The sequence below is a fragment of the Podarcis muralis genome, chromosome 1, assembly GCF_964188315.1.
Source record: "Podarcis muralis chromosome 1, rPodMur119.hap1.1, whole genome shotgun sequence".
Taxonomy (NCBI): domain Eukaryota; kingdom Metazoa; phylum Chordata; class Lepidosauria; order Squamata; family Lacertidae; genus Podarcis; species Podarcis muralis.
Genome location: NC_135655.1, coordinates 41,914,698 through 41,929,151, shown reverse-complemented (window position 1 = coordinate 41,929,151; position 14,454 = coordinate 41,914,698). Strand labels below are relative to the sequence as shown.

General features: G+C 51.3%; 1 protein-coding gene across 6 annotated transcripts in view; it reads left to right on the top strand.

Annotated features, from left to right (window-relative positions):
* The first annotated feature begins 1,877 nt into the window (after positions 1-1,877).
* The window catches only part of BMF (Bcl2 modifying factor), a 79,609-nt gene continuing 67,032 nt past the window's right edge, over positions 1,878-14,454 (top strand). The window contains exon 1 of one of the 6 annotated variants that reach the window (XM_028722314.2): positions 1,878-1,952. The gene's annotated coding sequence lies outside the window, so the exon portion shown is untranslated. Of the gene's footprint in view, positions 1,953-13,370; positions 13,680-14,454 lie in introns of those variants that run through there. The other 5 variants (XM_028722289.2, XM_028722305.2, XM_028722336.2 and 2 more) reach the window with 5 other exon arrangements.

Below are 14,454 nucleotides of genomic sequence, written 5' to 3'. Positions count from 1 at the left end.
CTGACGTGAGTTGGAGTCCAACATCTGCTGCAGGGCCACAGGTTCCCCAGCCTTGGATTATAAATTAATTAATTAAATTTGTTTATGCAATTAAAAGATTGCATGATGTCTATTAGAAAACCCCCTCACCTTTCTTTCTCTTTAAAAAAAGGCAAAACTTAAGGGAGATAGTGCAGGTGGGATAAATATGTCAGAGCCAGCTGCTAGACAACACAGTCAGCTTCTGCTTCTAGCTCACCCTGAATTATCTCACTAGAAATAAGTTCTAGAAAGGAGTAAGAATTTTTGACATCAGGGTGATGAGTATGCTTCTAGAAGAGCAGGACAACTTCAAATTTTTAGGTGTTGTCCTAAAACCCACAGTTTTAAACTGGTTCCACATTGCCATAACTCTGGGAAGTGTAGCTTTGTGATTCTCTGTTCTTAGTCTCTAGCCACTTAATAAATAATCCCAGGGTTCCTTGTTTAGAATACATACTTGAAATCATTTGAAATTCCTGGTGTAGATCTGCAGCTGGATTTTGTGTAGAGCCTGGCTACTGGAAAAAAATACCACCTTAAAAAGGTGATACAACTTTGATTATTGTGCCTGAAAGCTTGCCTTTAAGAAAGGTACAATTGTCAGATGTGACTCTTCACTTTCATACCTTCGCTGAGATTTACAGCATGGCCTGGTGTTTTTCTTTTGCCCCTTACAAAACAATATTCAGCATTCGTTTATTTCCAGTTCACAAGTGATTAAGGATGTTCTTGCCTTGCAGTGCACAACTGTCAGAATCAGCTCCTGTTGTTCAAACATTTTTAATGGGGTCAGTATTGGAGCCAGAATACACAACAACAGGGAAGAAACGTGTTTCCTACTCTAATGTTGATGATACTGGTTTTCAGTTCAGTACTTGTGACATGGAATAGTTGATTCAGCTGCAAAGGTTACACATGCCTATTCAAGTGAATAGACAAAATCTGGGACTATGCCCACAATTCCACTTGTCTTGTGCCTGAGCTGTTTTGCCTTTGCCCTGCCACTGTCCCCTGGAAAACCTGCTCTTTACTGCTAAATCAGAGCAAACATCAATCCGGATAAAACTTGATTGACGTTTGCTCTGATTTGGCAGTAAACTGGGTTTCGTAGAGGTATGGATTAGCCCTTAGACTTAGACCCACCACCCTGCCACTGACAGCCTCCCAGCTCTAAGGAAGTGCTGGAGCTGGGACCAGTTACATCATTCCATATCAGTATGGCCTAAATAATGTGTCTCTTAAGGGTCCGTTAACAGCTGCAATTTCCTGCTATTTTGGAGCTTGAGTGAACATTCAAAGTCCTTAATACACCATGTTCAACTGAAAGGTTTTTTTATTGATTCTATTTCTTTACTAACATTGCAGGAAAACCACCACTGCAACTTTTATTATACAGAGAGGTAGAATTCATCATGAAAACATAAATAATTATTTCACCTTTTGGGCCCTTGCCCAAACATTATGATTCGGGCTCCCCAAGCTGTAATTCTGAACAAAAATTACTGAAAGTAGCAAAACTGTATAGTGAGCTTGGTTTGGTGCATGTTACAGAGCAGCACAGATCACTATTACGCATGTTGAATCAGAAGTAAGTCCAACTGTGCTAGGACTCACCATGAACACCTCCCTTGTTCTCTTGGGATGGCAATGGCCTCCACTTCAGAGGTGCTGGAACTGAATTCTGGCGAGTTCCAACTGAAAAAAAGCCCTGCTCACTAGCAAAGGGATTCTAGGTTTGCAGCCTTGAGAGCACATAGCATTTAAGGCTTCCAGTGTAGTTCAGAGCATCAGAGGGTGCATGGCAAGTCTGGACATGCCTCTATCCCAGATATACTTCATAGTGCATAAGAGCAGCAAACTGAAGAGGGGAACTTCCTGACTACGATGTCGCTGTGACCTGGTTTTCTTCAGCAGATGGTCTTTCATATATGGTAAGTAAAGCAGACCTGTAACTAATATCCATATTAAGTATGTAGCTGCACTAAAATGTTTCCTCTCCTACTGAGTTCAGGACTTGCTTTTGTCTCAAGAGCAACGGTATAACTAGTTATTTCCGTACCAAAGACAGTTTCTCAATTCTGTGCCTTTTCCATTCTTGGAATCCGGCAGCACGCAAACTCCTTTCAAATCACCTCGGCAATTATGATCCCCTCCAAACTGTCAGCGTTTTGTGTGAGGGATTCAAGGGTCTCCCAGGAAATTTAGATTTGTGTGATTAAAGGGTCCTATCAGCATCAACTAACAAAGATAGTCATGCTGGCCCATAAGAAAACATTTCGTTGGCCCAGTAACGCATAGCCCTACCATGGATTTTGGAATTCTTTTCATCATACTGGCATTTCAGCAACAATTTATGGGAAAACGTAACTTAAGAAAAATCAGGGCAATGTTCTGCATAGCTAATGAAATAAGAGCATGCAAAAGCACCGTCTACAATAGTCAGCCCAGTAATGATAGCTTCTGAAAACCCAACAAAATGATTTGGCAAACCACCTTACACCTAGATTGCCTCTCCCCATCTCTCAGCTGTGGCCATTGCATATCCCATGCTCTCCATGGTTAGTCTAAGGGCAGTGGAGCAGCCCCTAGTCACCCAGTGAGCTCCACAGCTGAGTGAGGGTTTGAACCTGCATCTCTGCAGCCCTGGACATTGTGGTAGCAGTAGCCTTTTTGCAGGGGGTGGCCTAGACCAGTGTTTCCCAACCGGTGTTCCGCGGCACACTAGTGTGCCGTGAGACGTTGCCTAGTGTGCCGTGGGAGGGAGGCGGGCGAGTCGGGCGGCGAGAGGTGGGGCGGCGGCGGCGAGCACACGCGGGGCGGCGAGCGAGCTCCCTCCCACATCCCATCGCCGCGAATGCAGGCTTTCGCTGAAGCCTGGAGAGCGAGAGGGGTCGGTGCGCACCGACCCCTCTTGCTCTCCAGGCTTAAGGAAGCTATCCCCCCAGCCGCGCAAGCTCCCAGAGTGATGCCAAAGCTGCGAGCACCTTCGCCATCGCTCTCCGACCCGTTCGGGGGGCTGGGGACGGGAGAAGCTCCGGCTTCCCCCGCCCCCAGCCCGCGCAAGGTCCCAGAGCGATGGCGAAGGTGCGCGCACCTTCGCCATCGCTCTCCGACCCGCTCTGGGGGCTGGGGACGGGAGAAGCTCCGGCTTCCCCCGCCCCCAGCCCGCGCAAGGTCCCAGAGCGATGCGGAAGGTGCGCGCACCTTCGCCATCGCTCTCCGACCCGCTCTGGGGGTTGGGGACGGGAGAAGCTCCGGCTTCCCCCGCCCCCAGCCCGCGCAAGGTCCCAGAGCGATGGCGAAGGTGCGCGCACCTTCGCCATCGCTCTCCGACCCACTCTGGGGGCTGGGGACGGGAGAAGCTCCGGCTTCCCCCGCCCCCAGCCCGCGCAAGGTCCCAGAGCGATGCGGAAGGTGCGCGCACCTTCGCCATCGCTCTCCGACCTGCTCTGGGGGCTGGGGACGGGAGAAGCTCCGGCTTCCCCCGCCCCCAGCCCGTGCAAGGTCCCAGAGCGATGGCGAAGGTGCGCGCACCTTCGCCATCGCTCTCCGACCCGCTCTCGGGGCTGGTGACGGGAGAAGCTCCGGCTTCCCCCGCCCCCAGCCCGCGCAAGGTCCCAGAGCGATGCGGAAGGTGCGCGCACCTTCGCCATCACTCTCCGACCTGCTCTGGGGGCTGGGGACGGGAGAAGCTCCAGCTTCCCCCGCCCCCAGCCCACGCAAGGTCCCAGAGTGATGCGGAAGGTGCGCGCACCTTCGCCATCGCTCTCCGACCTGCTCTGGGGGCTGGGGACGGGAGAAGCTCCGGCTTCCCCCGCCCCCAGCCCGTGCAAGGTCCCAGAGCGATGGCGAAGGTGCGCGCACCTTCGCCATCGCTCTCCGACCCACTCTGGGGGCTGGGGACGGGAGAAGCTCCGGCTTCCCCCGCCCCCAGCCCGTGCAAGGTCCCAGAGCGATGGCGAAGGTGCGCGCACCTTCGCCATCGCTCTCCGACCCGCTCTCGGGGCTGGTGACGGGAGAAGCTCCGGCTTCCCCCGCCCCCAGCCCGCGCAAGGTCCCAGAGCGATGCGGAAGGTGCGCGCACCTTCGCCATCACTCTCCGACCTGCTCTGGGGGCTGGGGACGGGAGAAGCTCCAGCTTCCCCCGCCCCCAGCCCACGCAAGGTCCCAGAGTGATGCGGAAGGTGCGCGCACCTTCGCCATCGCTCTCCGACCTGCTCTGGGGGCTGGGGACGGGAGAAGCTCCGGCTTCCCCCGCCCCCAGCCCGCGCAAGGTCCCAGAGCGATGGCGAAGGTGTGCGCACCTTCGCCATCGCTCTCCGACCCGCTCTGGGGGCTGGGGACGGGAGAAGCTCCGGCTTCCCCCGCCCCCAGCCCGCGCAAGGTCCCAGAGCGATGCGGAAGGTGCGCGCACCTTCGCCATCACTCTCCGACCTGCTCTGGGGGCTGGGGACGGGAGAAGCTCCAGCTTCCCCCGCCCCCAGCCCACGCAAGGTCCCAGAGTGATGCGGAAGGTGCGCGCACCTTCGCCATCGCTCTCCGACCTGCTCTGGGGGCTGGGGACGGGAGAAGCTCCGGCTTCCCCCGCCCCCAGCCCGTGCAAGGTCCCAGAGCGATGGCGAAGGTGCGCGCACCTTCGCCATCGCTCTCCGACCCGCTCTCGGGGCTGGTGACGGGAGAAGCTCCGGCTTCCCCCGCCCCCAGCCCGCGCAAGGTCCCAGAGCGATGCGGAAGGTGCGCGCACCTTCGCCATCGCTCTCCGACCTGCTCTGGGGGCTGGGGACGGGAGAAGCTCCGGCTTCCCCCGCCCCCAGCCCGTGCAAGGTCCCAGAGCGATGGCGAAGGTCGCGCACCTTCGCCATCGCTCTCCGACCCGCTCTGGGGGCTGGGGACGGGAGAAGCTCCGGCTTCCCCCGCCCCCAGCCCGCGCAAGGTCCCAGAGCGATGCGGAAGGTGCGCGCACCTTCGCCATCACTCTCCGACCTGCTCTGGGGGCTGGGGACGGGAGAAGCTCCAGCTTCCCCCGCCCCCAGCCCACGCAAGGTCCCAGAGTGATGCGGAAGGTGCGCGCATCTTCGCCATCGCTCTCCGACCTGCTCTGGGGGCTGGGGACGGGAGAAGCTCCGGCTTCCCCCGCCCCCAGCCCGTGCAAGGTCCCAGAGCGATGGCGAAGGTGTGCGCACCTTCGCCATCGCTCTCCGACCCGCTCTGGGGGCTGGGGACGGGAGAAGCTCCGGCTTCCCCCGCCCCCAGCCCGCGCAAGGTCCCAGAGCGATGCGGAAGGTGCGCGCACCTTCGCCATCGCTCTCCGACCTGCTCTGGGGGCTGGGGACGGGAGAAGCTCCGGCTTCCCCCGCCCCCAGCCCGCGCAAGGTCCCAGAGCGATGCGGAAGGTGCGCGCACCTTCGCCATCGCTCTCCGACCTGCTCTGGGGGCTGGGGACGGGAGAAGCTCCGGCTTCCCCCGCCCCCAGCCCGCGCAAGGTCCCAGAGCGATGGCGAAGGTGCGCGCACCTTCGCCATCGCTCTCCGACCCACTCTGGGGGCTGGGGACGGGAGAAGCTCCGGCTTCCCCCGCCCCCAGCCCGTGCAAGGTCCCAGAGCGATGGCGAAGGTGCGCGCACCTTCGCCATCGCTCTGGGACCTTGCGCGGGCTGGGGGCGGGGGAAGCCGGAGCTTCTCCCGTCCCCAGCCCCCCGAACGGGTCGGAGAGCGATGGCGAAGGTGCTCGCAGCTTTGGCATCGCTCTGGGAGCTTGCGCGGCTGGGGGGATAGCTTCCTTAAGCCTGGAGAGCAAGAGGGGTCGGTGCGCACCGACCCCTCTCGCTCTCCAGGCTTCAGCGAAAGCCTGCATTCGCGGCGATGGGATGTGGGAGGGAGCTCGCTCGCCGCCCCGCGTGTGCTCGCCGCCGCCGCCCCACCTCTCGCCGCCCGACTCGCCCGCCTCCCTCCCACGGCACACTAGGCAACGTCTCACGGCACACTAGTGTGCCGCGGAACACCGGTTGGGAAACACTGATATAGAGCTCCACTAGAACACAACAGTAACCATTTTCTGTAACTATCCAATCACTGAACGTCACTTTCAATCCCTTATTTGCATATGTGGACCTGAACTATCTACAGTATCCCCCTGCTGGCCCAGGGTGAGAACTTCAGTACATAACAGTGAGAGAGTGGCGAGGTTGTATGCCTGTGTGTATGAGTGGGGCAGGGAAGGGTCTATGTCCGTGTGGATGCTTTCCCTACCTGCTGCCTGGATTTGCCTTGGTGTGTGGCCTCTACCTGCCCACGCACTGCTGCCCAGTGCTCTTTTTTGCCAAGAGGCTTTCTACCATCCTTGGCCTAGACCTTGAATGCAAAAACATTTATTATGTGTACAAGGCTAGTGGAGATCCAGGCACTCTGATTTAAGGATGATTGTTTCTCTCATTAAGAAGAAATGAGGGTGTCAGCCATGCCCACCCACTTAATGCGCCTTGGGATTCTTCAGAAAATGGAATTGCTTTAATGGCAAAGCTACCTGAAATCACCTGCAAAATAATATCATTACAGGACTGAAAAACCTCCTGTTTCTTTAGAAATGGAACAATGGTTTTAGGCAGCAATCCAAGCTGAAAATATGCTTACGAAGCAGAAATTCTGTTTTTGTGGCCAATGCCATTAAAACACATTATAAAAGGGGAACTAGAATGGATTTTAAATGCTGGCTCAATTAGCTGGAAATGCAGTGGTGATCCTGGAAGCACAAACAACATCCTTTGCACATCAGTCCTGATTTCAATAGGTGGGACCTCTAATCTGCCTCATAAGCTAATATAATTGTACTGTAAATGAACTTTGTGTGTCTAAAACTATCTTATTTAAATGCTAAAGCGCATATAGTGCATTTTCCCAGCCATTGTACATTTGTGTTGGTGATGTTGCCCTCTACTGGTAGTTTCAGAGAAAAATAGTGTATTTCAGAGGGCATTTCCCAACTATAATATTAGTTTTTCTGTAGTAAATGTGCAGCCACTACTGCTCTGTTGCATGCAGTCCAGACATCCGCTCTCTAGACTGTAGGGATATCAGCCACATGGCTATCACATTTTCCCTCACTATGGCTGCATTACATTTTGCCTTTGGGGAAAATGCAATTCTTCTCCCAGGGACACGGGATTCTTGCTTTGTGGAAAGTAATTGCATGAGTATCACAGCAACTGTTTTACACACTGCAACATAAATGGTCACGCGCAACAGCAATATTCTCGGAGTGCCCATGAAGCAGTTATTAACCTGAGAGCTGTAGCCCAGAATTGCTTGCAATGCCACACAAGGATAAGTGATACAACAGCAACTGTCCCCCTCCCTGCCACTCCCACTCATACAGTGACTTTTGTTTAAAATGTGCCTTTGTGACTTTATACCTTAGAAGAGGGGCACTCCACTGTTATATTACACTCTGCTGCAGGAGTGTAATATATCTAGCTCTTTTTTAAAGCATGTCAAACATCAGTACAGTGGTACCTTGGTTCTCAAATTCAATCCGTTCTGGAAGTCTGTTCCAAAGCCAAAGCGTTCCAAATCCGAGGCGTGCTTTCCCATAGAAAGTAATGCAAAATGGATCAATCCATTCCAGACTTTTAAAAACAACCCCTAAACAGCAATTTAACATGAATTTTACTATCTAACAAGACCATTGATCCATGAAATGAAAGCAATAATCAATGTACTGAAGTCACACAATCAATCGATCAGTAGCTGAACTGGGTTCCACACAGTCACAAAAACAAACCAAAAAAGCCTCAAAAACAAAAAACTCAAAATAAATAGCAAAAACAGACAGACCTCAGCGTAACACTCAAAATGGAAGTGTGACACTCAAATCAGAAGTGTAGCACTCAAAACGGAGCATGATCAGCTTCCTAAAAAAGTTCACAAACCGGAACACTTACTTCCGGGTTTGCAGTGTTTGGGTTCCAAGTTGTTTGAGTACCAAGGCATTTGAGAACGAAGGTACCACTGTAACAATATCTTAGCCAATTCTCATCAATGCCGACTGGCAAACACAAGTGAGGCTGCCTTCCCACATTGTTACCAAATTCTAAGTGTCAGCAAGGTTAACTCTTTGGCTTACCAATACTACACTAGCGTACCATTATTTTTATTCCATTCTCTGAAGGCTCTGTACACCTCCTTTCCCTTCCCAGTTTTGGAGTTGGTTCTAAAATTACCAGAAGCAGGGCCTTCTCAGTGGTTTCACCCACTTTGTGGAGCGCCTTTTCAAGTGAGATCTGTTAGGCCCTGGTGTACTATAGTCCTTTAGATATTTTGCCAAGGCGGTGTTTTGCTGAGTAGTACTTTTTAGCATGTTATATTAATGCTGTCCCTTTTATGATTATTGTTCCGTGATTATTGTTATTTAAGTCATGACTCAATCCTGTTCCCTTTTGTAATCGCTGCTCCATGCTTCTTATTTTCTATCCATTGATGCGTATGTAAGCTTAGTCTTGCTGTTGTAAGCTGCATTTTAAAAAGGTGGGCTGTATGTTTTAAAAATAAAATAGAGACATAAAATTGCTCCCGATTGTTCCTTTAAAAGCGTGGCTTGCACGCACCACTGTTTAAATGGGATGCTGAATGCCAGCCACTCTACCAGGTCAGATCCACTGGGAGCTCCTGACTGGGAGCTCCCATGTGAATCTGACACAGTCCGAAAGCAGCATGGTTTGCAAAGCTTGCAAACTGTGGCTTGCATTTGGTCCAGTTTAAATTAGCACCAAATACAAGCCACGCTGCCAAGTTGGATCTACTCTGAGTGAAGCTTCCTTGTGGATCCAACCTAGGCCAAAAGCAGCACAGCTTGCATCCAGTGCCAGATTTAAACAGCACAGAATGCAACCCAGGTTTGCAAAGAAAAATTGGGAGCAAAGGCTTGCTTTTGGCGCTGTTTAAATTTGGCACTGAAAACAAGCCATGTTGCAGCCAGCAGACATTGGATCTACTGGGGGGCTAATATCAGGAGCCGCTGAGTGGATCTGACCCTAGCTGTGCAGCTTGCCTTTGGTACCGAATTTAAATGGCAACAAATGCAAACCACATTTGCAAAGGAACAATTGAGAGCACACCCTTAAGGCTCCTGATGGATCATTTGCAGCTGTGGCTTTACCTGCCCCACACCTGGTATCATGTGATGTCAGGTGAGTGACAGGAGGGCATGACTGGGAGAAGATGGCCTTGCCTGTTAAATCAGGATCCCTAAAAATGTTGTAAGTTTGTAACCGGTACCAGGTTTCATAAAAAGGAACCATTATACTGGGATGAGTTGAATTTTTCCTCTGCGTATTGATGACTAGGATTCTCAAGGCTAGAATTGTTGAAGTTCTTAACAACAGAACAGCATCTGCAAACAAAGTCTCGCCTCATCATCCTTTTAAAAGTCTCTGTGGCAGTACAATTTTATGCCTATTTACTCATTTCCATTGGTGGAAATCACTTCTAGGTGCATTTGAGGTTATAGCTTGGAAGTCTCAACAAACCATGCAGGCTGCTGGAGACAGATGACAATATTCAAAGGGGCAAGTTACAGGGGACCTTGGGAAACATACTGTTGGGTGCCCCCTCTAGTTATCTCAACCTGACCTACCCAGGGCTGACCTGCCCATGAGGCAAGGTGAGGTGACTGCCTCAGGTGGCAGGATCCACAGGGGCAGAAGATCTGGCCCATGCTGCCTCCACAGTGAATAAGAGGCACTACAGTCATACCTCATGTTACGTCCGCTTCATGTTACGTTCTTTCAGGTCACATCCCGCGGCGACTCTGAAGTACCGGAAAGGGTTACTTCTGGATTTTGCCGCTCACGCAGAAGCGCAAAATGATGTCATGCGCAGAAGCAGCAAGTCGCAACCCGCACATGAGCAGATGCGCTGCTGTGGGTTGTGCTCTTTTCATGTTGCGAATGGGCCTCCGGAATGGATACCGTTCGCAACCAGAGGTATCACTGTACTGGTTTCCTCCCATCCCATTCCCACTGTCAATCTTTATTCCCTCTTGTTTCTGATGTAGGTCACTCCCCTTGCCATTTTGTGACTTGCCTCAGGTGTCAAAATGTCTTGGGCTGGCCCTACCCAACCTTTAAGAGAAGGCAAGCAACTGGGGTAGAGGTGACAGAGCAAGAACACACTCTCAGGGCAGAATGGCAGAGACAGTTGGACTCTGTGGTGCTGCCTTCACAAAACAAAACAAAAACACTTAAGCTGTTCCTTCTGCTCACTTAATTTCTGCCCTTGCTGCATGGCGGATTGGCACCCTTGGCACCCTAGGCAAATGTCCTCGCTACATTACTACGCAGAGGGAAAGAAAGGGTGAGCAAGCAGAGGCTTGCCATTGCATTTGTTCTGGGGTACTTCCTTCTGAAAGGACGCAGGTGGCGCTGTGGGTTAAACCACAGAGCCTAGGACTTGCTGATCAGAAGGTCGGCAGTTCGAATCCCCATGACGGGGTGAGCTCCCGTTGTTCGGTCCCAGCTCCTGCCAACCTAGCAGTTCGAAAGCACATCAAAGTGCAAGTAGATAAATAGGTACTGCTCCGGTGGTAAATGGCGTTTCCGTGCGCTGCTCTGGTTTGCCAGAAGCAGCTTGGTCATGCTGACCACATGTCCCTGAAGCTGTACGCCAGCTCCCTCGGCCAATAAAGCGAGATGAGCGCCGCAACCCCAGAGTCGGCCACGACTGGACCTAATGGTCAGGGGTCCCTTTACCTTTACTTCCTTCTGAGCCCACTCCTGACTGCGCACAGGCAGGGTGAGCAAGCAGGTAGAGAATCCCAAAGGGAGAAGAAGGCGAATGATCAGGAGCAGTGGTAGGTGCTCTTTGTATTCCTTGCTTCCCCAATCTTCTCGAGTTAAAGGGTTAACAGTAGGAAGGGGATGAAGTGTTGCTGTGCACAGTGCAGAGCAGCCGCCCCCCCCCCCCCCAGTGGGCCCAAACTTTCCAGGGACTGATGCATCTCAGCAGCTGCTCATCAGCAGGCAAGACAGATACAGGAAACCTGAACAGCTTGTTTTACAGAAGCAAACATGATAAGGAGTGTGCATATCTCAAGCAGTAATCCTGTCTCTCTCTCAAACCACCTCCAGCTCTATGGAAAAGCTGTAATCTGTTTCCAGCCTTAGAAAAGTGTAGTCTTGCAGACGATTATATGCTCTGGCTGAAATCCCATCACATTTACAAGGGTGTAAGTCCCATTGAAGTGGACAGAGACCTTGACCAAAGCCTCTTAAGGATGCTTACTTAAGACTAGCTCTTGCTGAGCCCCGTCAGATTTACTCCTGAATAAACACTGCTATCATGGTGTTGCATCAATGGGCATTGTGCTTCACAGAGTTTCATGAGCAAAGTTGGATATCCTATGGAGCTCACCAGCTAATGTTGTCAATGGGGAGAAGAAACATGGAGAAGGGAGGCTTAGGAAAAGGGTAGCAATAATGCAAGGAATGAGTGCAGTTACATATACAGTACGTTTCCGAGCACAATTCAAAGTCTTGGTGCTGACCTTTAAAGCCCTAAACGGCCTCGGTCCTGTATACCTGAAGGAGCGTCTCCACCCCCATCGGACACCTCCACTGGACACTGAGATCCAGCGCCGAGGGCCTTCTGGCAGTTCCCTCATTGCGAGAAGTAAGGTTACAGGGAACCAGACAGAGGGCCTTCTCGGTAGTGGTGCCCGCCCTGTGGAACACCCTCCCTTCAGATGTGAAGGAAATAAGTAGCTATCCTATCTTTAAAAGACATCTGAAGGCAGGCCTGTTCAGGGAAGTTTTTAATATTTAACGCTGTATTGTTTTTAATACTTGATTAGAAGCCGCCCAGAGTGGCTGGGGAAACTCAGCCAGATGGGCAGGGTATAAATAATAAATTACTATTATAATTATAATTATAATTATAATTATAATTATAATTATTATTATTATTATTATTATTATTATTATTAATGTATACTTCCGGTCAGGTCATGGACTGTACCTTTGTTACAAGCAACCAAGGTGTCACAAAGTTAGTGAGCAAGCTTTTGAGTTCTCCAGAATTCTTCATCGGCCTGAATATTAAGCAGATGGGGGGGGGGGAGCTGACTTTATGTTGAAGCCACAACGTTTACATTTAGTCCAAGACTATGAGATATAATAGAGCCTAATCTAATGATGTCTGCTGGGTGCTGTGCAGGTTTCAAGTTGCACCTAAGGACTGCCGGGACAAAGAAGCAAATGATGGCTGATCCCCATTTATGAAAGTATAAACCCAGCAGTTATCTGGAGCTTTCTCCAACCCTTAAGCGACACACACAGATGGAAAGGGAAACAAGAGTTAATTGACTTGTTATTCATAATTAGCATCATTACTATGCTGCTCTGTAACTGAAGTTTTGAAGGCGGCATATATAAAAATTGTTAAAACAATGAACATCTTTCAAGAAAACAATATACAGTATAAAACACAGCACAGCAGACCAACAAAATTAAATCAAAACAGGGCATAAAAACTTTTAAAACCCCAAACATCAAAATCTATGGGGAATATAGAGAATAATAAAGAAATTCTCACTTGCATTGAAAATAGAAAGCAAGATTCTGTCTCCTGTCCCACGTTATGGACCAGGATGACTTCCCTTGCTTTTTATTTGTCTTGGGGAATACATGTATAGTTACAGGAGTGAGGTGCCAAGAGTCATAGGACATGCCAAGTCCACTCGTGGAGCTACAAGCAGTTTCAAAACAGGAAGCAAAGGCAAGAACGGACAGAGGTTTTACAATGGAGGGAAGTAAGCAATGGAGTCTCCAAAGGATCTCCGCTGGGAACTGTGCCATCTTGGTGGCTTTTAAAAAAATATGAGCCCAGTCTAGGGAGGACTGATCTACATAGCCATGTGATGTGTAACAACTAAATGGAACATCCCTGTTCAGCAGCAGTATGCCCGAGTCCCAGATCGCGGACTCGGGAACAAACTTTGCCTTCTAGGTGAGATGATGGGAGTGAATGAGAGTCCAAGCAACTTCTATGCACAGGGGTGGGCCGGGAGCGCAGGTTTCCCACAACATCGATTCACTCATCTCCAGGGGAGAAAGTCCGGTCGTGTGAAGGGGGCCTTCCGGGAACGAAGAGGGGAGAGCCCCGGGGCAGCTGGCGTTCGCTTGGAAGCCGCTCCGCTCTCCCGTCCCGCCTCGCTGTGAGTGGAGATGCCGAGCGCCACTGGGCGAAGCAGCCACGTTGTGTCGCCCCCAGCGCCGCTCGCGGGAGCCCGGGACGCCTCCGGGGATCCCCATTGGCCGGCTCCGTCGGGCGCGTCACGGCGGGGGCGGGGCTCCCATCAGCTGTTTGGGTAATGCCAGGAAGCAAGTGTATTTTGGAAACAATGCCGTGTGCGGCTGGCGGCGGCGGCGGCGGCGCCTGAGGTTGCAGCCCGGGGACTTTCCGGCTCCCGCTCTTTCCGCTGGCCGCGCTCGCTGGCGCTGCTGCTGTTGCAGCAGCAGATTAGATCAGATCAGGCGAGGGTTCCGCTTCTCAGGGTTCGCTGATCCCGCCTTGCAGCGGCTCCCGAGCCTCTTGCCTAAAGGAGACGCTCGCTGGCCGCAAAGCCCCGACCACAGTCCCGCCCAGGCGGAGTCGCAAGTAGGGCAGCAGGTCAGTAGTGTGTGTGTGTGTGCTAGTATTAGTCGCGCGCGTGTATATAGGCATTGATATATAGATGTTTGTGGGTGTGTAATATTATTTGACAGGCGTTGCCTACAGACGGGAAGGGCGAGTTAACTCCTGACTAAGCATCGCTCTCATGGGTCGCCTTGGATCAGATCTTCATTTCAACTTTTAACGGGATTGTTGCATTTCCCAAGTACCTACTGTTACTCGGCTTCAGCCTTCACGATTAGGTGGGCTGTAAAATTAAATGAATGAATGAATTCTCTGAAGGGCTTCGTTAGAGGTATACGGATCTTAATGTTCTGCGATCTCAATGCACTGTGAGCCGATAAGTAGAGCAGAGGAGCACACCCTCCCCCCACAATCTCTGTATTAGTTTGGGGGTGGTGCTTTGGGGAGGGGGTTATCTTACTTTTACAATTTCAGCGTCTACAGTTAAGAAAAACGTTTGTTGGCAAATGTATATCTGCTTCACCTTTTCTTTACATGCACCAGAAAACTGGGATCTCATGAGGTCACGCAGCCTTACCCCTTCCACTTTTTCACCTAACTTTCCAGGGAATAACATCATTCCTCTGAACAGTTGAGCAGAATGAAAAGTATCAGTGATCACTGAGTTTCTGATGAAGGCTGCCACTTTTTTTTCTGGCAAGGCTTCTGTGCCTCTAAAACAACTACTCTGCAGTCAGAAACTCAAAGGGAAAACTTAAATGTGTTGGATTTGTACCTGTCAGCTAGCTGTTAGGACTGCCACTTTTGT